Below are 24,805 nucleotides of genomic sequence, written 5' to 3' on the forward strand. Positions count from 1 at the left end.
CAGCTCGAGCAAAAAACAAAAAGAGAGAGAGAGAGAGAGAGAGAGAGAGAGAGAGAGAGAGAGAGAGAGAGAGAGAGAGAGAGAGAGAGAGAGAGAGAGGAAAGGCTCTCCATGTTGATAACAATTTGTATATACAAGTAACGACATAGATTTGACATGTCCTCGATGGATTGATTCAAGGTACACAAGTGTTAATGCTACTTGTCATATCCTCCCGGCAAGAGAACTGATCTGGATCTTGGACGAGAAACTTTGTCAATGAATGCATGACCACAAGGCCTATGTAAGACTGTCCTAAGGAGGGGACTGCACCCAAGGGGATCACAGGACACGACTCGTGCTGCCTAGCAAAACCGTTGGTGTAGATTTGGAAAACGCCATTAAGGCAGAGCAAAAATTGTAGGAGAAATGCTCCATTCACCTGATAGCACCCCTATGGGCTGCCACAATAGGGTGTCCCCCTTCTTCTGGGATTTATTACGGTACCCAAGAGTGGTATCCCCTTGCTCCCTATATGGGGTCAAAACATGGAAAGAGGGGAGAAAGGGCAACAAAGGTCTATAGGGCATAGTTACCCAAAATAGGAAATTGGAACGAGGAATGGGGAACATCAATGGGCATGAAATGCCATTCCTTGTTACAGATACTCACATTTCAAACATGGAACGAGAAATTGGAACAGGAACAGGGAAGGGTGTCCTAAAAATGGCCATTCCTTGTAACTATGCCATATGTCTCAAGGGAAAAATGTGCCAAGGTTGGAGAACGATACTCCGAGCTGTAGGAGCCCATATGGCCGTGGAATGAGCCAAAACCTGAAAGCTACACATGACTGGAAAATCTCGACATGAGAAAACTACCTCATTCTGGCTTTCTCTACCTACTATTTGTCCCTAAGCTTCTTTTGTAACTGAATAGCAAGACCTAAACTCCATAAAACTCGAGACTCGAGGAGGATCACATCATCGGTAAACTTGAATTGCTCAGAACCGGGAGACTTTGAAAGGGCGTCGCGTGGGGATCGTGTTTCCGAAGGAAGTCGGGGTCCCACAAGACCTAGCTACTCCAACAACCTCCCTGAGATCGAACTATATGTCCACCCTCCAAGGCATCTGTCAAGATCAAACGTGTAGGGCCAAACTCCATATAGACTTGGAAGAGCACATATACTCCCATTGTTGTGACTTGCTTCCTTAGAATCTTCATCAAAACTGTCTGTGCCCCTTGTGCTGAAGAGAATATACCCACTTAACTGTGCAATCGATATGCAACACACAACATAATACCAATACTCAAGGTAAGAGTAAAGAAACCGCATAAGGGACCTGCAACATGTCCACGAAGATCAGAATGGGGAGAGTGTTGGAAAAAACGGGGAGCCAGTGTATTTAACCGGCTGAAATCGTAAAAATTTGGTTAGATTTTGAGCTTGGCTTGAGGAAAACCGGAAAATTTACACAAGTTTTAATGTTATTATTGGCAAAAGCTTCAAATTTCGACCTAAAAACCGGGAGAATTTCAAGTTTGCCCTTATTTTCTTCAGTTAGGGAAAATGTATTTTTCTAACCTTGGAATGGGCTGCCCTACAAATGGAGCTCTCCAAAGGGATGTAAGGGAGAAGCCTCCAAATATTGCTGATTGTTGCAGAAGTGGGAATGCCTCCTCCTACTGTTGACACTACGTACAAACCTGTCAACCAAAGGATCACAACAAATTTGCCGTTGAACATCAAGATTATTGCCCGTTAGTGATTGCAAACCTGTGTCTATACCAGTAGTGACAAGCTCACAAAGGGCGTAATAATGATCAAATCTATAGAGCCACACTACCATCGGTGAAATGAGAACATGTAGTCCACACTTCAACAAAACCTCGAGTTTTTGTCATTGTTGGCTAAGCATCTGGCACCACAAGCTCCACCGTTGGGCCTCATCCTTTGAAGCCGGATGATTATACAAGAAGTGGTACTCGAGATATAAGAATTTGTCTTTGCTCGCCAAAGCCAACTCCAACACATACACGGTAATGTGCACATGGTCTGTTGCATATCCAAGGAGCAAGAGTCTACTAAAGCCGGAACTGAAACTTCCATCTTGAGATGGAAAAGAAAAGAATCTCTCCTTCTAGGAGGAAAGAAACCCCCTCTTTCATCTATAATCCACAACTTGGTACAAAGGGGTAAGTCAATCATCAACCTGCTACCAATCTTTGAAGGCTGGACTGCATTTCTGCTGCCAATGTTTATGCTCTATTGCAATCTGATGTATGGATTGTGCGGCATGGTAATCAGCCTTGTGGTGGAAGCGAACCTTGGCTAGTATCTGGCAAATCATCTGCCTTTGAAGGAATGTATTTTCTTGTGGCGCTGCCTGATGGGAGTTTCACCTGTTGGCAGCTTGTTGCGTGCTCGGAATATTGCGCCCTCTTGTTGTCTCAGATGTCATGATGCCACTGCTTCCGGTCCTTCATTCGACAGGTGTCGATTGCTCTTTGGTTGCGTTTTCCTTCTGCCACTTTTAACAGACGGTTTTGGCTTTTTGGGGAGCTTCAGTCTCTACAGTCTCAATTTACAGTCTTTTTTGATTGGGTCAGATTTGAGTTTTGTGGACCATTTGGCACCATCGCAACTCCTTAATGTTTCAAGGCATTGTTGTTGACCCGTTTCCCAACTATAAATTTTCATTGGTCAGGCGTTTCATTTTGCCTATGATGCTGGGGACATCACTCTTGATGCCTATAGGATTTATTTTGACTGTTTCTAGCCCTTGGAGCCCCATGCTGCTCCACTTTTTGTATCTTTTTTGCTTGGTGGGTTTTCCTTGCTTTGAGGTTTCCCACCTGTAGTTTACATCAACAAGATTTACAAAAGAAAAAGTGAGAGAATTGATGCTGAGATTGCTAGTCAAGGGTGATTTGGAGAAAGATGTTATGCTTGGCGGTGCGTTGATCGTTGAGATGTATACCAAATTTGGTTCCTAAGCATACACGATTACAAAATAAAAGACAAATTGAAGGAAACTTAACGAGCGTATGGTTTGTCATGGTTTGGAATAGACATACTATGCAAAGAATGGACTACACATCGTGAAAGTACTGCTCACAATTTGGAAATTTGTCCAAATTGTGGCGTAAGAGTTTTTGTGTATCGCGTCAACCGCACACACAACTGAATCACACACAACTGCTAGTGTAACTTCAGTCTTATCACTTGAAGCTTTAAACCGTGCTAAAGTGAAGTCCACATCGGTGCATTCGCCAAGCAAATATGAAGCCTGCACGACCACCTTTAACAATGTCAATTAAGCATGACTAGTTGTGGACAAGTCTTGGCTTGTTTACGTAATGAATCTTAAAGTGGGTGACATCCAACATAGTGCTTGATAAGAACCTAAGTTTAGTGTAATCCCACCTAAAAAAATTGAAATTCTCTAAATTAAATTAGAAGGTGCGAAAACTTATCAAATTATAGAAATTTAGTGTGAAAATCTTAGAATATAGTTAATATACCTCTAGATTTCAATGTGTAGGTTTTTGAAGTTTTCGGAAAAAGTGTATTTAAGCATTAATTCAAAACAAAGGTTGTTGCTCGATTAAGTTTGAATGTTCAAACATCCATTTCACATGGGTTCCAGTAGTATTGTTCAAGGGACCATTTTCCCAAACGGCAATAATTCCTCCTTGTAGAGATGCAAACTAGAATACTAGTAGAATTTCTCAAATTTGCAGAATTGTTGAGCTATTTTTGCGTATGTTTTATCGGTCTGCAACTTGCTAATCTTGATATTCAACTTACTCAAGGGTAAGCTGAGGCAAACCTCAAGTGGATTTTACTTCTAAGATTTAGAAGTGCTCAGAAAATATGCATCTTAGTGGCTTTTAGCTTTTGATACTAATCTTGTAGTATATTGAACACCTTTGTTTGTCTAAAAGAAGATAATGTTTTAGCCCTAAAATGCGTTTGCTAGTATTTGCAAATCATGCACCAAGTCTGGTTGTCATAGACAGTAATGAAGAAAAGACTTATACATTCTAATTGCAAAAGAATGGACCGATGTACGTTCAATTGACTAGACTAAAGGTTATAAAATAGCTTATTTACAGAACGGTTTCATGCTTAGAGGTGAGGGGTCGAATTGTCTTCTGCAGTGCTGATCTTTAGTCAGTTTTGCTTGCAGGTTTGCTCCTCTTAGAGCTTTCTTTTCCTGCTCTCTCTACGCACAAAACTCCATAGCAATGAAGGTCTACTATGCTAAACTCTATATGGAACCACTTACTATGTATTACTTGCTACACCATACTTCGTTTGCGTCCTCAACGTGATTCTCAACTATGGTTATGTTGCCGGATCTTGAAGTTATCAATCTCTTTGATCTGAGTAGGGGGTACTGGCTGGGGAAAATTCCAAAAATGAAAGGAATCTTGGAAGGTGCCCATGAACGTGAACGCGGTTGTGAGAATTGACAGGCGCAATACTGAGGCCGTCCGGTTGAGGGCAGCGAGGCAGGTGGCAAACCAGCGAATGCTGGAGGGGAAGTGAGGGGAGGCAGCGGATGCCAGGCGAGGAAGGGGACAAATGGTGAGCAGCAAGGTAGGGAAGAAACAAAATATTGTTTATATATAGAGAGAGAATCGCACATGAGATAACCATTTGCGCATGTTTTGAGTGGTTAGCAGTGAGATTTTGTTATGCTAGGTGAGGTTGTGGGCTCGATTTGCACATCTGAACACAAGCTTTTGTAGTGTAGTGCATGGAGCCTCAAACTTCGCTTGCAAAGGAATCTGAGGCAATATGAATTGAAAGGTGCCAGTAGGGGCTACAAGTTGGTGAATAAAAAATATATAATTGATGCGAAGTCTCTCTCCCAGAGAGAAATTACATGCGAAGTCTCTCTCCCAGAGAGAAATTATCAATACAAATTCCTTTTTAAGTGGGGTCGGCTCCATAAATCCGAACCTCAATTGGTGTCAAGTTTTATCTCTTTTCATACTAGTATATGTGTATGCGCGATTGACTTAGAAATTGTTTTGTGAACAATAATCTTTTTCATCAAGCACAGTTGCGTTGCATCAATTCAATTTGTTTACATCACCCTCGCATAGGCTCTTTCTTTCTCTCGAACGATGTTTTAGTTCAAGGTAATTGAATAGATCCTTAAGGTTTCATGGGATAATTTTCACGACGTTAGAAATAATGCTCACATGTGTGTGAGAGAATATCACCCCTTCTATGTCTTGGAATCCCTCCATAGAAGAATCCATTCCCGGTGAGCATTGGAACCTCATTGAAGTGAAGTCTGCTTGTAACATAAGGTACCTAACTACTCAAAAAATCCACATTGCCTAAATACACTTTGAAAGGGCTAAGTCAAACCTATGAGGGAATCTATTTCCTCCAATCCTTCATTGACAACAACTTCTTGTTGCTCACTGTATTGTACAAAGTCCTAGAGAAAAGTGAAATAATCTAATCTTTCTATTGCCCAAGTGTGTTAGATCGGATATTTCATCTCTTTTTTCAACACTAAGTCTTTAGTTCAAGATTCTCAAATAAATATTTGAGGTCTCTTGAGTTGTTTTGTTTTCTTCTCTCTCTCTCTCTCTCTCTCTCTAGTACCCTACCCCACATTTGTGGCTCGGGTTCGATGGATCCGCCTATCGAAGGGGAAGGGCTGGGTGTAGATAGCTACACCACCCCAAAAAAAACAGCAGCTACATTTAAAAGGAGAAACAGAGATACTGTACTATCACCAGGATCCTCACGAGTGGGGAAAACCTCCAGGATACATGATGAGCTAATGATGGAGAAGGTCCAGGTGATGCTCAAATCAGAGCTAAACTATATGAGGGATGACATCAGGAAGGAAATGCACGCGAGCGCTGAGAGCTACAGGAACTCCATGTATAGAGACATGATGAGAGAACTAAGGAGAGAGATCCGGGGGATACAAAATGAGGAGATTCAGATCTTGAAAACGGAATTACGAAACCTAATCAAGGTCGAAGTAAATGTAACAGAATGCGTTATGCAAAAGAAACTCGATGAGGCAGTAGCAAGTTTTGAAGCATGGAGAACAGATATGGAAAAGCAAATGGGGGAAAAGATGCAATAATCGAGGAGCTAAAACGAGAACTTGCGGCTTGCAAATCTGCAACTAAGGAGAAGGGAGACGACCAACCTTTGGTGCTGAAGGAGCTCGAGGACATGAAGGATCAGATGAAAGCTCTACGGGAAGAAGATGAACAGAAATCGAAAACGGCATCTTCATGGGCGGAACGTCTTGTTAAGACACAAGAAAAGGTTGATGAAGCAGAGAAATGGATTGAGGATGCGAAGAAAGGGAAGGCCCAGATGCCCGAGACCACACCTACCTCCACCATTATCAATATGACCATTGAGGAAGAGTAGAAAAGGAAGAATTGGGCTCTGCATGTGCGGGTCACAGGGTCAAAGACAAAGAGAATGTAGATGAAGAAGTGTAGGAACTGCTACAACGCATGGGCATCACAGAGCCTACTCACACAAGTGCATGGAGAGTGGGCAAGAAAGGAATAGATGAGAAGGGAAACGTAAAGGATAGGGCACTTATTCTCCGCTTCCCGAATATAGAAATAAGGAAAGAATTTCTAAAGAAGAGGCCAACTCTTAAGAAAATCGGTATTTTCCTGGGAGATGACCTTACATTGGCACAAGTGGCACACATGCAAGAGTTGATGCCAGAGATCAGGGCAACAAGAGAAAAGGGGAAAATCGCCTTTTATAGAGGAGGGAAAGTAGTGGTTTTGGAAAAGCGCTTAGCATGACGGTGTGAGACCTATGGGGCGACGCTCTGGATAGCGGCGTGGAATTGTAATGGATCATATAGGCTAGATGTAGGTGCCTTTGAAGACAGTTTAGGGACAGAGACATAGTTTTCTACTCAGAGACACACCAGATACCGGGACAGCGTATGCCACATGTGAAGGGTTATTTATGGGAAACAGCTGGTCGACCAGACAAGAGATCTCTACGGGGTAGCCGGGGTTCAGGAGGAGTAGCAGTCTTATTTAAAGAGGAGTTGAAACCACTACTACAGATCATAAGGAAAGATAAACAAGCAAGGTATATGTGGGTGGGAATGAGAGCCTAGACAGGTAGATTTCTATATATCGCTATATGCTACTTCCCTCCAAGTACATCAGTCTACTCCTCACCTGAAGGACAATCCCCTTTCTCCATATTGAGTAATGACATATGGGAGTTCTCTAGAGATGGAGACATCGTTCTCTTAGGAGACTTTAATGCCAGAATGGCCAACTCTCAAGCAGTATTCTATGATACTTCTGAGGAAATGCTCAGAGAAGTGGATTTATCACAGAGGAGGCTTACTAGAAACTCACAAGATAAAGAACACACTGAATATGGGAGACATCTCATGGAGATGGCAACTATACATGGTTTGGCCATACTTAATGGTCTAGAGAATTTCCCTTTATCTGGGGGAATCACATGCTTCCCGCACAGGCATGGGGCCAATACAATGGATTATGTCATGACTTCACCAAGCTTTATTTCTAGTATTGAGGACTTTAAGGTGGGACCCATACCGGTTGGGATTGCAGTGGATCATGCTCTCTTGACCTTATCAATCTCCTTCCAATACAATGGCTCTCAAGTACAAAGGAAGAAGACACACACAAGATATACTTTCACGCCAGAGACTGATTCAGTCTATGTGGCAAAGATCTATAATAGGATATGGGCAGCCGAGCCAGTATATACTGTAGAGGAGATTACTTCTCAATTAACAGAGATACTACATGGAGCAACACAAGAGGCATACCCACATACTCAACCTGATCTGAAGAGAGGATTTGGGAACATGCCTCAAAACAGTTGGTATGACGAGGAATGCAGAGAGACGAGAATCCAGGTCCAGAAAGAGCTTACTTGGGATCATCACATATAAGCAGTCTCGGATTGCTCTTCAGCGTAAAGTACGTCGCAAGAAAAGGGCATTTTTAGCCAAACTCGAGAAGGATTTATATCAGCTCTTCTTGAGTCAGGACTCACATGAGGCCTGGCGCTTATTTCACGAGCACTCACTGACTTCGACGATTACTTCTCCTGAGATTTGGGGTCAATATGTAATATCATTATATATGGTATCTGGATAGCCTCCATTACCAGATCTGCTAGAGCCATGCCCTGCTACTAGTACTTTCTTTACTGCGGAAATGGTGAAAAAAGCCATTGATAAGATGAAGACAAGAAGAGTATATGATCATGATGGTTTAGTAGCAGAACATCTGATCCATGCCAGGGATCTACTTTCAAAAGTCCTTGCTCGTCTGTTTAATCGGGTCATGTGTGAAGGATTACCTGAATCTTGGAAATTATCTACTATCGTACCTATTTTCAAGTCTAGGGATCCTATGATACCCGGGAACTACCGTACCATTATGGTAGGTCACACATTGACCCGACTGTACGCATCCATTCTTGAACAAAAATTGAGTAGATGGGCAGAGAATGAGGGCATAAGGGCAACAGGACAAGCTGGATTCAGGAGAGGATATTCCACTTTAGATCATATTCTTACACTCAGAGCCATTATCGAGGAAGGAAGAGCAAGCGGGAGAAGGATGTATTGTTGCTTTGTGGATTTTCGGAAAGCTTTTGATACAGTACCAAGGGCTAGATTGATGCGCAGGATGCAAGAGTTAGGGGTCCCCAAAGAGATTATTTGGGGGATCATGGCCTTATACGGGTCAGTAACTGGTTATGTACGTACTCCAGAAGGGGATTCCGACATTGTTCATTCCACCGTTGGAGTAAAGCAGGGATGCCCACTGTCCCCTACTTTATTTGGTATGTACATAGATGAGGTATCAGATTACATTGATAGAGAGGGTGACAGAGGTGCTCAACTTGCAGGGTCATGGATCCCTTTGTTGTTGTATGCAGATGATATTGTATTGATAGCAGAATCACCAGATGGAATGCAGAGGCAGCTAGATGCATTACATAAATTCGCGGAGGACAGTGGACTGTCGGTAAACTTGGGTAAAACCAAAGTTATGGTGTTTAACACCACACCGCAGTGGGTTAGGAGATCGGCACCTACATTTGCATATGGCCAGGATACAGTAGAGTACACAGATGCATACACATACCTTTGTGTTGTATTTGCAGGATTGAAGTTTACTCTTAAGAAAGCAGCGGATGCTAGATTGTCCAGAGCCTCTGCGGCCTTGGGAGGGTTGGAGAGGATGTGTTCACAAGTGCAGTTTCAGGAACCACGAACAAAACTTTGGCTCTTTGATACCTAGGTGGCTTCGGCTATGCTTTATGGGGTCCAGATTTGGGGACCATTTGTGGCTCAGGATAATTGGAAGTCAATGGAGAGACCTTTGGTATCTATGATTTCCTGAATGATTAGAGCCAAGGCCTCCGTACCACACGCGATTACCCGAGCGGAAATAACTGCCCCTCCGATAGAAATTGAAGCTTTTACCAGATCAGTGTCCTTTATACATGGTTTGTGGGATACAAATAATTGCCGATACACTAGACTGGCCCTTGAATCCTCTCGACAATTAGCAATGAAAGGGGATACATCGTGCTGGTATGCGCAACTGTCCTCGTGGTTTCAGAGACACGGGTTCAGTATGGAAAGATTACCCCCCTTGCATTACTCTCTTGAGGCTCCATCACTGGCAATTACACGAATGGAGATTAATAAAATCATCCGTCAGGATCTTATACAGTTGGATACTAAGAGGACATGGGTAGACCCTACACAAGAATTGGGCACGAAGATGGCCGAATACAAAGAAAACTTCCTACAGCTATCTGAAGATGGATTTGTGATTTGCCCGAGCTACATGGATACCCACCTGTCTCATGGTTTGAGATGTGCTATTGGTCAGATTCGTACATCCTCACACAAGTTGGAAATTGAATTTGGCAGATTTAGGGGAATCCCACCTGAGAGCAGAATTTGCAAGTTATGCGGAATGGAGCCGGAGACAGAATTACACTACATATGCCACTGCACCGTATACTATGAGATACGTGGGCGCTTCCATTGCCTATTTAAAGAAGGCTTTGGACCTCTTGATAGAGTTATGCAATACCAAGATCAAAGATGCTTAAGCTTGTACCTACTGGAACCACATCGGCACAGGGATAATCTAATGAGAAGACAAAGAGCACTACAGCCTCAAAGGCAGATCACTGATTTCTTCGGATCGAGAGAAGCAGGAGTGGAAGGAGAAGCAAGAGGCCAGCAGCCAGCACAAAGGAGTACCCACATTCATACCAAAGGCACCCTCATTGACAGGGCGATTGAGCTTAGGAAATCGAGACGACCACGACCGAGATGCAGAAGCACACTTCACCGGAGGAGACTACAACAAAGGATTAGAAGCATTCTAGCCAGACACCCAGAAGGCTCATAAGAAGTTTATTTAATACTTTGTATTTAGTTTTTCACATTTATTTTCACACTTAGTACTTTAGTACTAAGGTACCCAGACATTGTAACAGATTCACCACTTTTGTATCAGTTTGGTCTCATAGGTCATTCTGGCCTTTTGAAGACGTTAATATAACATTTCATTTCATCTCTCTCTCTCTCTCTCTCTCTCTCTCTCTCTCTCTCTCTCTCTCTCTCTCTCAGAACTGGATCAAAGCACTTTACAAAAAAGGGGATGTAAATCAGCCTACCAACTACCGTACCATTATGGTAGGATCTTGCATGGCAAAGCTTTTGGGAAGCATCTTAGAACAAAGCATAAGCACATGGGCAGAGACAAATGGAAAACGAGCAAAAGAACAAGCAGGTTTTCGACCAAAACATAGCACTATTGATCACCTTGTTTCACTCAAGGTATTAATGGAAGAGAGTCGGCTAAAGGGAAAAACATTATACTGTTGCTTTGTAGATTTCACTAAAGCCTTTGACACGGTCCCGAGAATGGGTATATGGAAAAGGATGGAATGCATAAAAGTACCGATGCATCTCAGGAGTGCGGTTGCACGTCTCTATGACAGAGTCATATGTCAACTAAAAACGCACGAAGGGCTGTCCAAAGCTTTCTCGAGCAACATGGGGGTCAAACAAGGATGCCCTCTCTCCCCTACTCTTTTTGGATTGTGCATTGATCAAATAGAAAGCTTCCTCCCTCAACTAGAAGGGGATGAACCAGCCATTGGGATGCTCACACTTCTCATGCTCATCTATGCAGACGATGTGGCTCTTTTCGCCCATGACATTACAGCTCTACAGAAATTGGTCGATGTGTTACATGCTTTTTGTGAAAATGTGGGTCTATCAATCAATGTAGACAAAACAAAGTTCATGATTGTAAAGACTCGTAAGATGGATATCCACGCCCCCCTCATGTATCAAGGGAAACAAATTGAGAAAGTCGACAGTTTCAAGTACTTGGGGATTGACATCCCGTGCAACTATGCTTGGGGACAATGCGCACATAATAGAATTGACATCGGCCATGCCAAGTACTATCAATTTGAAAACATGTGCACACAAAGGAGCATAAAAAGATGGGAGATAAAAGCGACCATTTTTGAGACATGCGTAGTGCAAGCCATCCTCTACGGAGTGGAAATCTGGGGAGCAAGCATTTCAGCCCACACATGGAATGAAATTGAAAAAATTCAGAAAAAGTTTCTATAGAGTCTTACCAAGCACCGAGCATGGCAAAACAACTCGTACTTCGAATATTGATGCTCCCGACTGCTTGGCTAAACGCCGCACGGCTAATTCGAAATAATTAGGCTCCCCCAAGAAGCTGGAGCTTGCCTTCGATCCTGCCAGCATTTGTCAATTTCAGCTTAAGTGCATTACATCGGCGTCGTCGTCATTGTGGACATGCGGTCTTCGCATTGATAAATTCTTTTGAGAGATGCAACAATAATAATAGAGCTTGTAAATATTGCATATTGACACTGAACTCGCCTATCTCAGTTTTCCTTTTTAAGCTCTATGCTTATATGAATGAGAGAGAGAGAGAGAGAGAGAGAGAGAGAGGAAGGACTTCATCTTCATTCTTTCCAAATCCCTCCTTCCATGTGCCTTCACAATCATGTAGGCCCTATCTTTACCCTTCATGTCATCATTATAAGCATGATCTTTATCACCTCCCCAGCTTGTGCTCACGAAGCCCTTGTTGATAAGGGTCTCCTCTCCGCAACTCGCCTTGAAAACTCAAAAAGAGGACTCAAAAAATTCTCAGAAAGAGTCCACTCTGACACGGACTCCTTTATCTGGTCGTTGATGAAAATGACTACGGTTGACCTTCTTGCCTTAGCTAGTGTAACTCCAACAAGCTTCTAGCCTTTTCTTGCCCAACCTTGTCGCTATATGACACGTGAAGGCTTAATGGTGGAGGTTTAATTTTTCGTTGATCAAACTTGGTCTTGCAAAAATACTAGCGCTCCCTCTATGTCACGGATGCCCTTCGACCCCTAGACGTCCTACCTCGAGGCACTCTTCCTTAACCACCTAGGCTAGCACGTGTCCCTGAGCATGATGCGAGGTCATATGTATAAAAGTCTTACCCCCCTATTGTGGCGATCCAACATCTTGGATCCCGCTTGTCTTGTAGATTGAGGCGCATTTGTTGATCCCTTTACTCCGCCCCCATATCACTTATAGACGTGGCTTGCCAAACCAAATCCAATGAATGGAGACACTAATATTTGCCTTTCCTAGCCAACAACGTTGTATCAAAGCTGTACGTTGTAGCAGTCAACAACCTAGTCACCCCTTGGAGGGGGGTACCTTGTGGGGTGCTCAGACAGGTGCGCAGTAGGATTTCACTTTGTTCAAATTTTACAAAATAGAGTAAAACCTAATAGGGGTGGGACAACTCTACAAGGTAGTGGAGAGGCTCCAGCATGAGGACAACATACATGTTAAAGGAAGCTGAGGAGTGGATCCTAGTTGTTGCATTTAAGGGGATCACAATCTTGTAAGAGTCGCACGTGAAGGGAGGGGAAGATGTTGAATCCTTGTGGGCATGGCAGATTATGCTACGGTCAAGAAGGTAGAGATATTGACGATGGTGAATATGTCGATTGAATTACTGTGGATGCTACTACATCCAGCTCATGGAACCTTTTGATCACACGTGTTGTATGTGCGCTTGTGTCGCTACTGTTGGAGGGCCTCTTCGTTCACTTTTGTAGTAGATCAAAACCTTCCTGCAGCATTCACAACAAATGTGGCACTCTTCCTTTTCTTCAAGCTGAGCCATTGATAACTAAATGAATTGGTAGATGTACTGATGTGGCACTCACCTTCACACACACACACACACACACTTGCCCAAGCATCTACCATGGCTTGATTGTCTATGACTAGGAGCTGTGCTTTGGAGGAGGTGTTTAGGGACAATGATAGATAGATAATATGTAGTTTGATGCTAAATGTTTCCTATTATGATTTAAGTTCATATGTATCTTGTTGGGTTTTGCTCGTTTTTATGATTGCTCGGAAAGGTTTGCTCGGAGTTTGAAATTTCGTGTTTCTATATCGACACATGGGGGTCAAAAAGACGACACCATACTCCGTGCTACTCTTGGAGACAGGCAAGAGACCACTAGAAATGAAAGCATTGCAAAAAATGTACACGTATATCATAAAGGTCAAAGCGATGCCTACTACTCGAATCCCCCGCATTGCATGGGAAACAGGATGTGCGCCGCAAAAGACAAAAAAAGCAAATTTCTGTCATCGAGCCTCATACAGGACATTAAGAAATGGTTTGCTAAATGGAATGTAGAGACATATGTGGACATGCTTATTGAGGAGGGCAAGGAGAAGAACACATGCTGAATTTTGAAATTGCATTACAAAATAGCCTCCACACCAAGTGGAAGACAACGCAACACCGCTCGAAATTTGAATACTATTGCAAGCATGTCAACGCAAAGTATTGGGAAGGCTATAGCACAAACCCAATGGAAGCCCAGGCCCACATATGAACACCCATGCCCCACATGGCACGAAGAGCCATCTCTTTGATGCGCACAAGGTCACATATGCTCAAAATAGAAACAGAGGGCTGGCTGAAAATTGATGCTTCTAAACGGATATGCACATCATGTACAATGCAAGCTCCGGAAGATGAAGCACATGTGACATTGGAATGCCCAGAATACGCTCACATCCGGGCTAATTTTCAACCACTTCTAAGCGGTTGCTTTGCGGACCTATTATCCAAGACAGACCCCTCCCCTACAACTCTCGGAACATACCTCACCCGCATACTTGAGCATCAAAAGACACTCATAGGAACACAAAAAGAGAATAACACACACCACACCATACACCCCCGTGAGGGGAGACTATGTATCACTTTGAGGTCCCATGGGTCATTTCTGGCCCGCCGCGGACGTTAATACCAAATCAAATCAAATCTCTCTCTCTCTCTCTCTCTCTCTCTCTCTCTAGCAAGGCAAAATTCGCGGCTCATAGACTAGCACATTTCAACATTGGAGATGGAAATGAAAGCTTGGAGGAAGAAGAACGGAGAAAAGCGAAAACAGTTTTTCTTCGTGAGTAGGAATAGAGGAAGAGAAGATGCAAAGAGGAGAAAGAAAGCCTCCAAGAGAGAATCTCTCTTGTGGAGGCACTATTGCTACCCTTATGACAAAAGGCAACCTCATTGACAAGGAAGCCATCAAAGAAGAGATACCAAGGAGATCACAAGGAGCATTAAGAAGAAGCTTTATGCGAAGAAGAACGTATTGGTAGAAGCTGTCAAGAAGAACCTCAAGCAAGAGGCAAGAGAGGAGCCTGAGAAGTGGATTGAAGTGGCCAAGAAAGACACGACCAAGGAGCCTACGCCCACCCCAACTATCGTTACATGACATTGGAGGAAGAAACAAAGGAGGAGGACACGATCCATGCATGTACACATATTTGGTATCAAAGACTGTGATAATGTGGATGAGGAAGTTAAGAAGCGTATGACAATAATGAGGGTGAGAGCAACCACACATACCAAAGCATGGAGGGTGGGGAAAAGGAAGGCAGATACGAGCACATTCTTGATTAGAGAAAGACACTCATTTTGGGCCTCCCCTCAATGGAAGCAAAGAACGAGTTCTTGAAAAAGAGGCCAACTTTAAAGAAGATAGGTGTGTTCTTAGGAGATGATCTTACCTTAGGAGATGGTCATGCCAGAGATCAAGGCGGCAAGGGAGGAGAGGAAGGTGGCTTTCTAGAGAGACGGCTGTGTTGTGATTATGAAGCGGCGTACTACATGAGAATGTGAGGTCTATGGGACCAAACTCAACATTGCTGGTCTCTGAGACTGGATGTAGGAGCCTTTGAGGATAGCTTCATTGGGATGGGCATTGTATTTTACTCGAAGACGCATCAGGCACTTGGACAAAGTTTACCACATGTTAGTGGATATAGATGGGAGTCGTCCAATAGATAGGAGACGAGATCAAAGCTCAGGGGATGAGGCTTTGGCAAAGTGGCTGTACTTTACAAGGAGTTATAGCCGATGATATACATTGCTCGTAGAGATGATCATGCTAGGTATATGTGGGTGAGACTGGGAGATACCGATAGATTGCAATATGCTATTTTGTACCTAGTACCTCAGCTTATGCGGCGCCTAGAGGGCAATCACCATTTACTATTTTGGATGAGGATATATGGGACTTTTCTAGAGATCGTGATATCATGATTTGGGAACGCTAGGACAGCAGAGTGTCAGTCAGTCCTCTATGACACCTCTACAGAGATGTTGACATAGGTTTGGCCATAGTTTTAAATGATAGAGAGCAGACGTAGTACAGCAGATTTCTTATTGAGATGGGTAGTGCACATAGTTTAGCCATCTTGAATGGTATCGGGAGATTCCGTGAGTCGAGCAGTTTCACGTGTTTCCCCCATTGTCATGGAGCTAGTATAGTGGATTATGTCATGACTACAACCAATTTTATTCCATTTATTGTTGATTTTGTGGTGAGCCCTAGGCCAATTGTGGTGGTAGTCGATCATGCTGTCATGTCTTTTTCGCTTATGTTCTCTTACAGTATAGCTGCACCAACGCAGGCACCCAAGGTCACTCGCTATACGTTTATGAGGGAGATAGACTCTGTCTATATTGTTGGTATGATGAGTGTAGAGAGATGAGACAAACTACGAAGGGATGTGCTCATGGGTACCATAACACACAGATAGTCACGGGTTACTGTCCGCCCCTTGTGCGACAAAGAAAGAGAGCTTACCTAGCTCAGCTTGAGAGAGACTTATATTAGTTATTCTTGAGCCAAAACTCAAGTGAGGCTTCGCGATTGTTTTGTGAGCACTCCCCAACACCAACTATTAAATCTAAGACGTATGGGGTGAGTATGCTACTTCTCTTTGGCCCCAAACTAGGAGTCATTGCTAGATCCACTAGAGGCATGCCCATGCACTTGCGCTTTCTTTACTGCGGAGATGGTAAAGAAGGCTATTAATAGGATGAAGACTGGGAGAGCATATGATCATGATGGCTTGGTAGCTGAGCATTTTATACACGCGAAGGATCTTTTGGATGATCTTCTTGCATTGATGTTTAGTAGAGCTATGTGTGAGGGTTTCCCTAATACTTGGAGCATGTCGAGGATTGTACCTAATTTCAAATCTAGGGTTCCCACTATCATGATTGGACACACACTCCCTAAATTATATGCATGCCGTAAACTCTCGCCGACCTCAAACACTGGAGGAACTTCGTGTCTGTCCTGTGAAGAGGAACCCTCTTCCCTGGTATCATTCGTCCTGTCAGCAATAGTGTAATTCCAAGCTCCTATGCTTTGTGTGCTCGTCAAAAACCAACGAAGGGTCACTTCTTAAAGAAAAAGTAATTTTGTCCCACCGACGGAACCATCAAACAGGCCCATAGACTCGTTGGAGGGCGGTAGACTTTAGCTCTCACCCAATCTTTATATATATTATACCTAGATGAATCCAGGATAAGCCTAGATTCACCCTTAAAGGAAAGTGCAAGGTATAGACCCATGGTAGTCACCCACAAGACAATATAAACATCAGCTCCATCATGCATAGTATTGACTAAATACCACGTCATCCCCACTAAATTCGTCAGTGCCCAATAGTGGATGTAGAACTAGGTACTAACATAAGCTCCCAAACACAACATATGACACGTGCATGTACACACACACACACACACACACACACACACATACACACACGATCAGCATACATAAACACAAAGTTCAGCGTACTGAGTTTCTGTCATCATCTCCGGAGATAAGGGCAGACTCAGCCATAATGAAGCCTAGCACTAAAACAACCATTAAATCGAAAAAATTAGCACAAAAATAAGGTATTTGATAGGGCATACACACCCAAAAGATGGAAAGAATTAGCACAATATCAATTGGTTGTAACTCAGACAAAAACTTTACGATGTGAAGTTTGCATGTCCGCTGTACGACTCAAAAATATACCTAAATGAATCCAGGATAAGCCCAGATTCAACCTTATAGGAAAGTGCAAGGTATAGACCCATGGTAGTCACCCACAAGACGATATAACCATCAGCTCCACCATGCATAGTATTAACTAAATAACACGACATCCCCACTAACGTTGTCAATGCCCAATAGTGGGTGTAGAACTAGGTACTAACATATGCTCCCAAACATCACACGCCACGTGCACGCACACACACAATGAGCATACATCGACACAAAGTTCAGCGTACTGAGTTTTTGTCACGACTCCGGAGATCAAGGGCAAACTCAGCCATAATGAAACCTAGCACTAAAACAACCATTAAATCGTAAAAATTAGCACAAAAATGAGGTAGTTCATATGGCATATGCACCACAAAAGATGGAAAGAATTAGCACAATATCAACTGGTTGTAGCTCGGACGAAAACTTCTTGATGTGAAGTCTACATGTCCGCTATACGACTAAAACATATACCTAGATGAATCGAGAATAAGTTCAAACTCACCCTTAAAGGAAAGTGCAAGGTATAGACCCATGGTAGTCACCCACAAGACAATATAACCATCAACTCCATCATGCATAGTATTGACTAAATACCACATCACCCGATCTTTACTTGAACTTGACGACACAAAGCAACTTCACGAATAAACCTATGATTGGAATTTAACACTTCAAACATAAACACGGGTTGGCAGCTAGATGCTTCCAAGCAGACACTTTGTAGGCCCCAAAGACTGGCGCCCCTTTCGGTATTTCTTTATTCTTATTGCAAATAAACAATCCATACGCTTTCACCTCACTCTCACCAAGTTGTCCAAAACTGTCCATGACTGTAATTGCAGCTTTTGACCCTATTTTGGCAAAATAACAACACCAAAACCCTTGTAGATCAAAAGTACACGTCTAGGACTCTTTCCCTCGCATTCTGGAAGCTTTCCGGTGAACTGCAGATCAATTTTAGCATGTTGTAATTCCCTGTTTTTCCACTGTCAGGTGCCCAAAGCCCTATTTAAGCATCTTAAGGCCTTCTCAAGGCTCCCCTGGAGATCTCTTGCAGTCTAGGTGCGAAACCCTTAAACCTGCAGGAAAACACAGCAGGCTGTAATTTTCTGTTTCAGATTGTTTCGAGTAATTTTCTGTTTTAGATCGTTTGAGTAATCCTCTTGCCTTGGCAAACGTGCATAAAACCCCAGAACTGTACATGGTCATGTGAGAAGCCCAACTATTGGGGCATTACCATACGTGAAAAAGGGGAGAGAGATGCACAAGAGCAAATCATCGCGCTACATGATACATGAGACAAGGGAGAAGGCAAGGTTTCCATTAAAGCTGTGATCATCTACACCCACCATTCACACACACAATGTAGTCACTTCTCCAAAAATAAGCCTCCTCTCTCAGTTTTGGGCGCCCTCTCTTGGATGAGGCTTCTGGAGTGTGTGTGTGGACTGCAGGTTTCTCTCCTACTGCCATGTGTCCACTTTACTCCTTTCGGTTTAATTTCCTAGTACCCACCAACTTATAAGTGTCACATAGGGCCTAAATGACTTTGAACTGAGCCTAGCCAATCTTTAACTACTCGGATTTCAATGCCCTGCCCTTCATTGTGGCAGGTGAAACTCTTGGCCATCAACCGTTTCACACTGGCCATACAATGTCCAGTCATTTGTGACTTCAAAAAGAGGATCCCAAAAATTAAATAAAAATCAAGGGAAAGAAACCAACAACTAAGGTTAGTGGTTGCCACAGCCTTGTGACAAAACCCCTCGTAAAACCAATCTAGCCTAGTCCTCATATGCGTACCAGGGCCCTTGATCCAAGCTTCCATGTCGGTGCGAGTTAGTGTTGAGGGGGCCTAGCCTCTTATGAATTCTCTCCTTGTTTGATTGATTGCCCAGTGGGTGATGTTATAGCCTAGTTGGCTTCAAATTTTATTTATTTTTGGCAAAACTCACAATTGTGAGCAGATTATATTGAGCAGCCCAAAAAATTACAAGGTTTTGTCATGCTCATGTTAAGCCATGACACCATCCAGGGATCAAAATTACAACGGCTATCAGGGCAGCCACCCCTACCACCCCGCCTCCACATCCTTGATACACAAAGCCCATACTCTTGTCATTCAGAGATCTTTTATTTACCGATGGCCAAGATTTGCCCCCATCCTAGGGATTCCATCTGCTGACAACAAGGCACAAGTAGTCCTAGACCAATCCTCCGAGTGATGCTTGCGCCCGAGTGCCCATATGAGCACTTTGCTTTCTTGTATAATTCCTGCGAAGCTTGCCACCTCAAATCCTCCTTCAAAAACCCGGCGGTTCCTTGTCTGCCATACATTATGAAAGAAGAAGTATCTGACGATCTGAGTGCTGACGAGGAGTGCAGGACTACCTGAATTTTTACTTCCAAGACAAAGGTGAGTCTTGAAAAAACTAATTTTCCATGTTCTCTGGACCCACTTGCATACTTTTCCTGCTAGGCCTTTTATAGCTGGGCAGTCCATGAACGGGTGGGCCAGATCTTCACTAGCTAACCTGCACCCCAAGCATTGATCTGACCCAATCCCTCTCTCCCCCAATCCCTCTCTCCCGAATCTTCACCCCCGTCGGTAGAGCACCCCAAATAACCTTCCATAAGAAATCTTCATGTATTGCGGAACCTTTGGCTTCCATATGTTCTCCATTACATGCTCCCACCTTTCCTCCGGCCATTGCTTTTTCCATAGCCTCTTAAGGGGGCTAGACCAATTCTTCATTTGCATCATTGTCTGATAAATGATTTTAGTATGGGGTTTCCACAAGAGACTGCTTCCGGGCCATTTCTAGGCATTCCAGTCCAACTCCGAATCACAGATTGGCATCACTAATTGTCAAGCTCTTTCATCACTTTGTGGACAAGCAAGACCTCCAAGCTATTTAGTTGGTATTGGGCAACCATAAGGTCAATGGTTTTCCAAATCTTGTTGACACTGTCCCAGAAGTGCTCAAGTCGGTGCAGACCCTTATTATTCAGCTTCCTGGCTGTCTCAATCCAATAGGGAGTTTGCGGCGGATCTACAACTTTGGAGAGCCAGGGGGACCAATGCAGGATGGAGTTCTTGAAGTATCTGGCTTCTACCCCCCACTTTAAGACTCCTGCTACTCTATTGCATTTTCTTACCAATTCTCCTGAGCTGCCCCCCAGTCTTAAGGTAGACCACGCCGGGGCTAACAGTTTGTCATGGACCTCCACCCCTCTCTACTTTCCACCCTTCGTGCCAAGTTTAGTTGGTTCTATCATATCTCTGATCATGACAGCCCAAACTTGATCCTGTTTAGCCAAGGAAACAACAAATTTGGCACAGCAAGCTTCTGCACAGGCCACAGGGTTGAGAATCCCGAGGCCTCCTTGATTCCCCGGCCGAGCAATTGATTCCCAACGGGCCCATTGCCATGGTCTAGAAGATTTCGTGTTATTTTTCCGTAAAAGTGTTTTTACTGGTTTTAAGAATTCTTTCCAGTGACACTTAGCCATCTTGAGAAGCGGGCTAGTGAAGGCAATATAAGAAATCATAAAGGCATTCATCACTTTTATCCGACTTGGGAATGGGAGAAGAGCATACTCTCACCTACTCATTTTTGTTTTGATTTTTTCAAGCACCCACTCAAATATTTGCTTGTGAGTTACATCCACCCCCAAGGGGGCTCCCAGATGTCTAAAGATATTCCCTTTTGTGACAATCTCCCCTGACCGGACAGTAGACAGTAGGGTCAAGTGAGTCATTTTCTGATAGGGAAATCATCCTTGACTTCTCTATATTACACTGGGACCCCGAAGCTACTGAGAACATTTGTACAATCTCCAGAGCTTTTCTAATGACCTGGGGGCATGCCTTTAAGAAGAGGAGAGAATCTTCTGCAAATAGTTTTGCCAGGAGTTGTCTATTTCCTGGTAAAATAATGCCTTGTACTTCCCCTTGTTGAGCACTAGCTTCGGGCGTCGTGATTAAAGGATGTGATCCTATGGCGAAAAGTAGGGGGGCGAGAGGGCATCCCTGTTTAATTGACTTTTTGACCTCAAAAGAGCCCACAATTCTATCGTTGAATAGGAGCTCTGACTGGCTTCCAGTCCCCATTACGCGAACCAGCCGATAGAGGCGCGGCCCAAAGCCTAGAGCTTCCATGACGGCTTCTATATATGTCCATGCTATTCTGTCATAGGCCTTGTCCAGGTCCAACTGCAGCAGAATGCACTCTTGCTTTGTGACAGCTGCGTATTCTATGCCCACCATTGCTGCCAAGATGTTATCGTAAATGGATCTTCCTTTAATGAAACCATGTTGATGGGGGGAGATGATCTTGGTTAGTAAGGGGGACTAGTCTGAGGGCCACTGCTTTAGCTATAATTTTGTAGGCCACCGACATCATCGTTATGGGACGCCAATGTTTCAGTTTAGAACAGCAGATCTGTTTTGGGATGGGCTTGATAAGCCCTCTTTTCACACTTGTCTCCAACGACCCTTCGACCATGGCTTTATTGGCCAACCTTGTGATTGGGGCCTTGAGATCATCCCAAAATTCTCTATAGAATTCCACCATCATCCCATCCCAACCAGGGGACTTTTCCTTGCCAAGGGCTTGCAATGCGAGTGCACATTCTTCTTCGGAAAATGGCCGTTCCAAGTTATTAGCTTCTGAGTGGGGAATTTCCTTCTTAACACTGTGAAGCAAGGTCCCTCTGGCTTCTTCCACTTCTTGGGACCGAGTCTCCGGCCGTCCAATGATTTGACTGAGAAAGCTCAGCATCAGACCAGCCAGCCATTTCATCCTGGTTATGAACTGCTGTCTCTTTCTCATCTTCGAGCGAGCGGACATGGCCCCGGCTCTTCTTGATTTTTAAAGCCCTAAAAAACTGAGCTTGATTGGAGGCTTCCTAGAGAGAAGTCTAGCCTTTTTGATATCTTCCAACTACTCATTAGCAAGGTTCGATTTGGCTTCAAGCCATCGTTTGTGTTCGACCTCAGTAGCATGCCCATTGGCTTTTATAGCTGTAAGCAATTGTACCTCCGCTGTAAGATGCAAAAGGTGATCCTCCCTAGCTTTTTTGATTCAGGGGCCCGAGGTTTTGATTGCTTTCTGGATGCTCCGAGCAAAGAGGTCCCACGCGTTGTGTTTGTTGAGGTTGACATCTTTTTTTAGCTTACCCCGTGCTTTCTTCGTTAGATTCCTGAAAAGAGGGTCTTTGAATAGGTGTGCCCCTGTTACCAACAGTTTTTTTTAACCTCTTGGGGCTCCTCCTCTTTATTCTTCTTAAAATGTATGTGTAGAGGAATGTGATCCGAGAGGATTGTTGTTGGGACTACCTTCATTTCCATCAACGTCGGTATCCAGTCAGCTTGGTGCGAGCAATAGCATCTGTCCAGTCTGGAGGCAGTGCGGGCGTATTGAAGGCTTGTGTAGGTGAACCCAAGCGTGCTGTTCCATGGGCCAACTTCCCATAAGTCGATCATTGCCCACTTTTCGCACAAACTTTGCCATTTAGACCTTTTTGAGCCAGCCAACACATTGGAGGATCCTATTCTATCCCTGCTCTTTTCTACCATATTAAAGTCGCCAACCAACAACCACTCCCCTTCAATAGGGGTATCTCTGAGATGCATCCATAGTATAGCTCTATCTTTTGCATTGCAAGGGCCGTACACATTCACAATGGTGAGGGGATGCCCTTCCCATCTGATTCTAATCCCAAGGATTCTGCCGGATGGGTGGTTAAGAACCACCTTCGGCTCCAATTCTCTATCCACAATGCTGAGGACGCCACTGAAGCTGTTATTTCCTTCTCCATAGAATACTAGTTTCTTTCCTAGCACTTGCTTTCTCTTGCTATGGGCATCTAGGTGGTGTTCATGGATAGCCCAAAAGTTGATTGTCTTCTCCTTTTGTATTCCCTCCCAGAATAGGGTACTCTTCTTACGGGTTTTCAACCCCTTTATGTTCCAAGATTGGATAGTGAGAGACTCCATCATTACTACAGGGTTCATTGGGATAGAGAAACAAATTTTTAAAAGATGTAAGTCTACTCAACTGGAAAACGTTGTTTGAAAATTTTGAAATTCACCTCTAAATTGCACATTATGAAGAGAAAAGCTAAAAGAATAGGCGGAATTTAGTCTACCCACTAGAGTTTTGTAGACGAAGGTTTTAAAAATTTAGAGGAAAGTTTGTTTTGGAGTACTACTTGGGATTGTTCTTTACCCATCATCCATGTCCCGATTTTTCTCCTGAGATAAAATCGCAAAAGAAGCCGGCACAAAAAGTAAAGATAGAAAGCTCAGTCCTAGCTAGTTAAAGAAGAAAGAAGTGTGCCTCATCAGTCCACCCCATTTGATCAAGCTGGTCTGATGTATTATTAACTGTATACACCTTTGAATTGATGGAAACATGGGCCACCTTCAGGTGCTGCTACCATGGTAAATCTGATCCTTTCAAGGATTGAGCTCTTGTGTTTCAGAAGGCAATGCGCTGATGGCTGTTTATTCTGAATGATTTGTATTTGCTCAAATTTATCTCTTCTTTTATGTAAGAATACTGAAGTCATGCATAGCCAATTCTGACTAAGCTCTTCTCCTTTGCAGGTATCTACAATTTGTAAGCCAGATGTTCATTCAAACTTGTCCCGTGCTCACCTAAAGACTAGCATTATGGGCTGCCATTAAGTTTTCCCCCTGACCTTGCTTGTGTTGAGCCAGGGAACTTGTAGAGATGCTGATGGGTATAGTTTAGACTTCCATCTCTTCTAAGGTGGCTTGATCGTGTCGTTTTGAATTGCCTCTTGCTTTGTACATTGCGTGGTTACGGGTACATAGTCCTCGGAAAGGGTGGCACAACACCCGTTGAAGCGTTCATAGTCGTTCAAAAGGAGGCATGTGCTAAATTTTATGGCATGCTTGAGCAATAAATGGTGATTGCGCCAACAAGACCATAGCCTAGTGGTTAAGGTGAACGTGTGTGTAAAGACCCAGGCTCGATTCCACGCCGCACCTTACAAAGGAGTTCTGTGATCAAGGCAAGTGCCATCACATGGGCATCAAGTTCCTTGCTGTGAGCTTGATTGTGAACTTCAGTTTTATTGCTAGAATTTAGATTGATGCAACTGTCTGTGGATCTGGTTGATGCAGACTAAAGAAGGTAACTTGTTTTTTTCTGTTCTATCCAGGCTGCTTGTGCTTTCTGACAAACCTTTCATAGAAAAAATGACAACCAACCCTATAAACTTTCATCTTGCAATGCAATAAAGGGCATATATTTCAGGTCCCAACATAAAGTC

General features: G+C 43.5%; 1 long non-coding RNA gene across 1 annotated transcript in view; it reads left to right on the top strand.

Annotated features, from left to right (window-relative positions):
- LOC147450754 (uncharacterized) overlaps window positions 1-24,339 on the top strand; it is a 43,228-nt gene extending 18,889 nt beyond the window's left edge. Inside the window, exon 3 of the long non-coding RNA XR_015189302.1 lies at window positions 24,114-24,339. This is a non-coding gene — a long non-coding RNA (uncharacterized LOC147450754). The remainder of the gene's footprint in view (window positions 1-24,113) is intronic.
- Window positions 24,340-24,805: the final 466 nt, after the last annotated feature.

This window comes from Adiantum capillus-veneris, chromosome 9 (genome assembly GCF_014529385.1).
Source record: "Adiantum capillus-veneris isolate H3 chromosome 9, ASM1452938v2, whole genome shotgun sequence".
Classification (NCBI taxonomy): Eukaryota; Viridiplantae; Streptophyta; class Polypodiopsida; order Polypodiales; family Pteridaceae; genus Adiantum; species Adiantum capillus-veneris.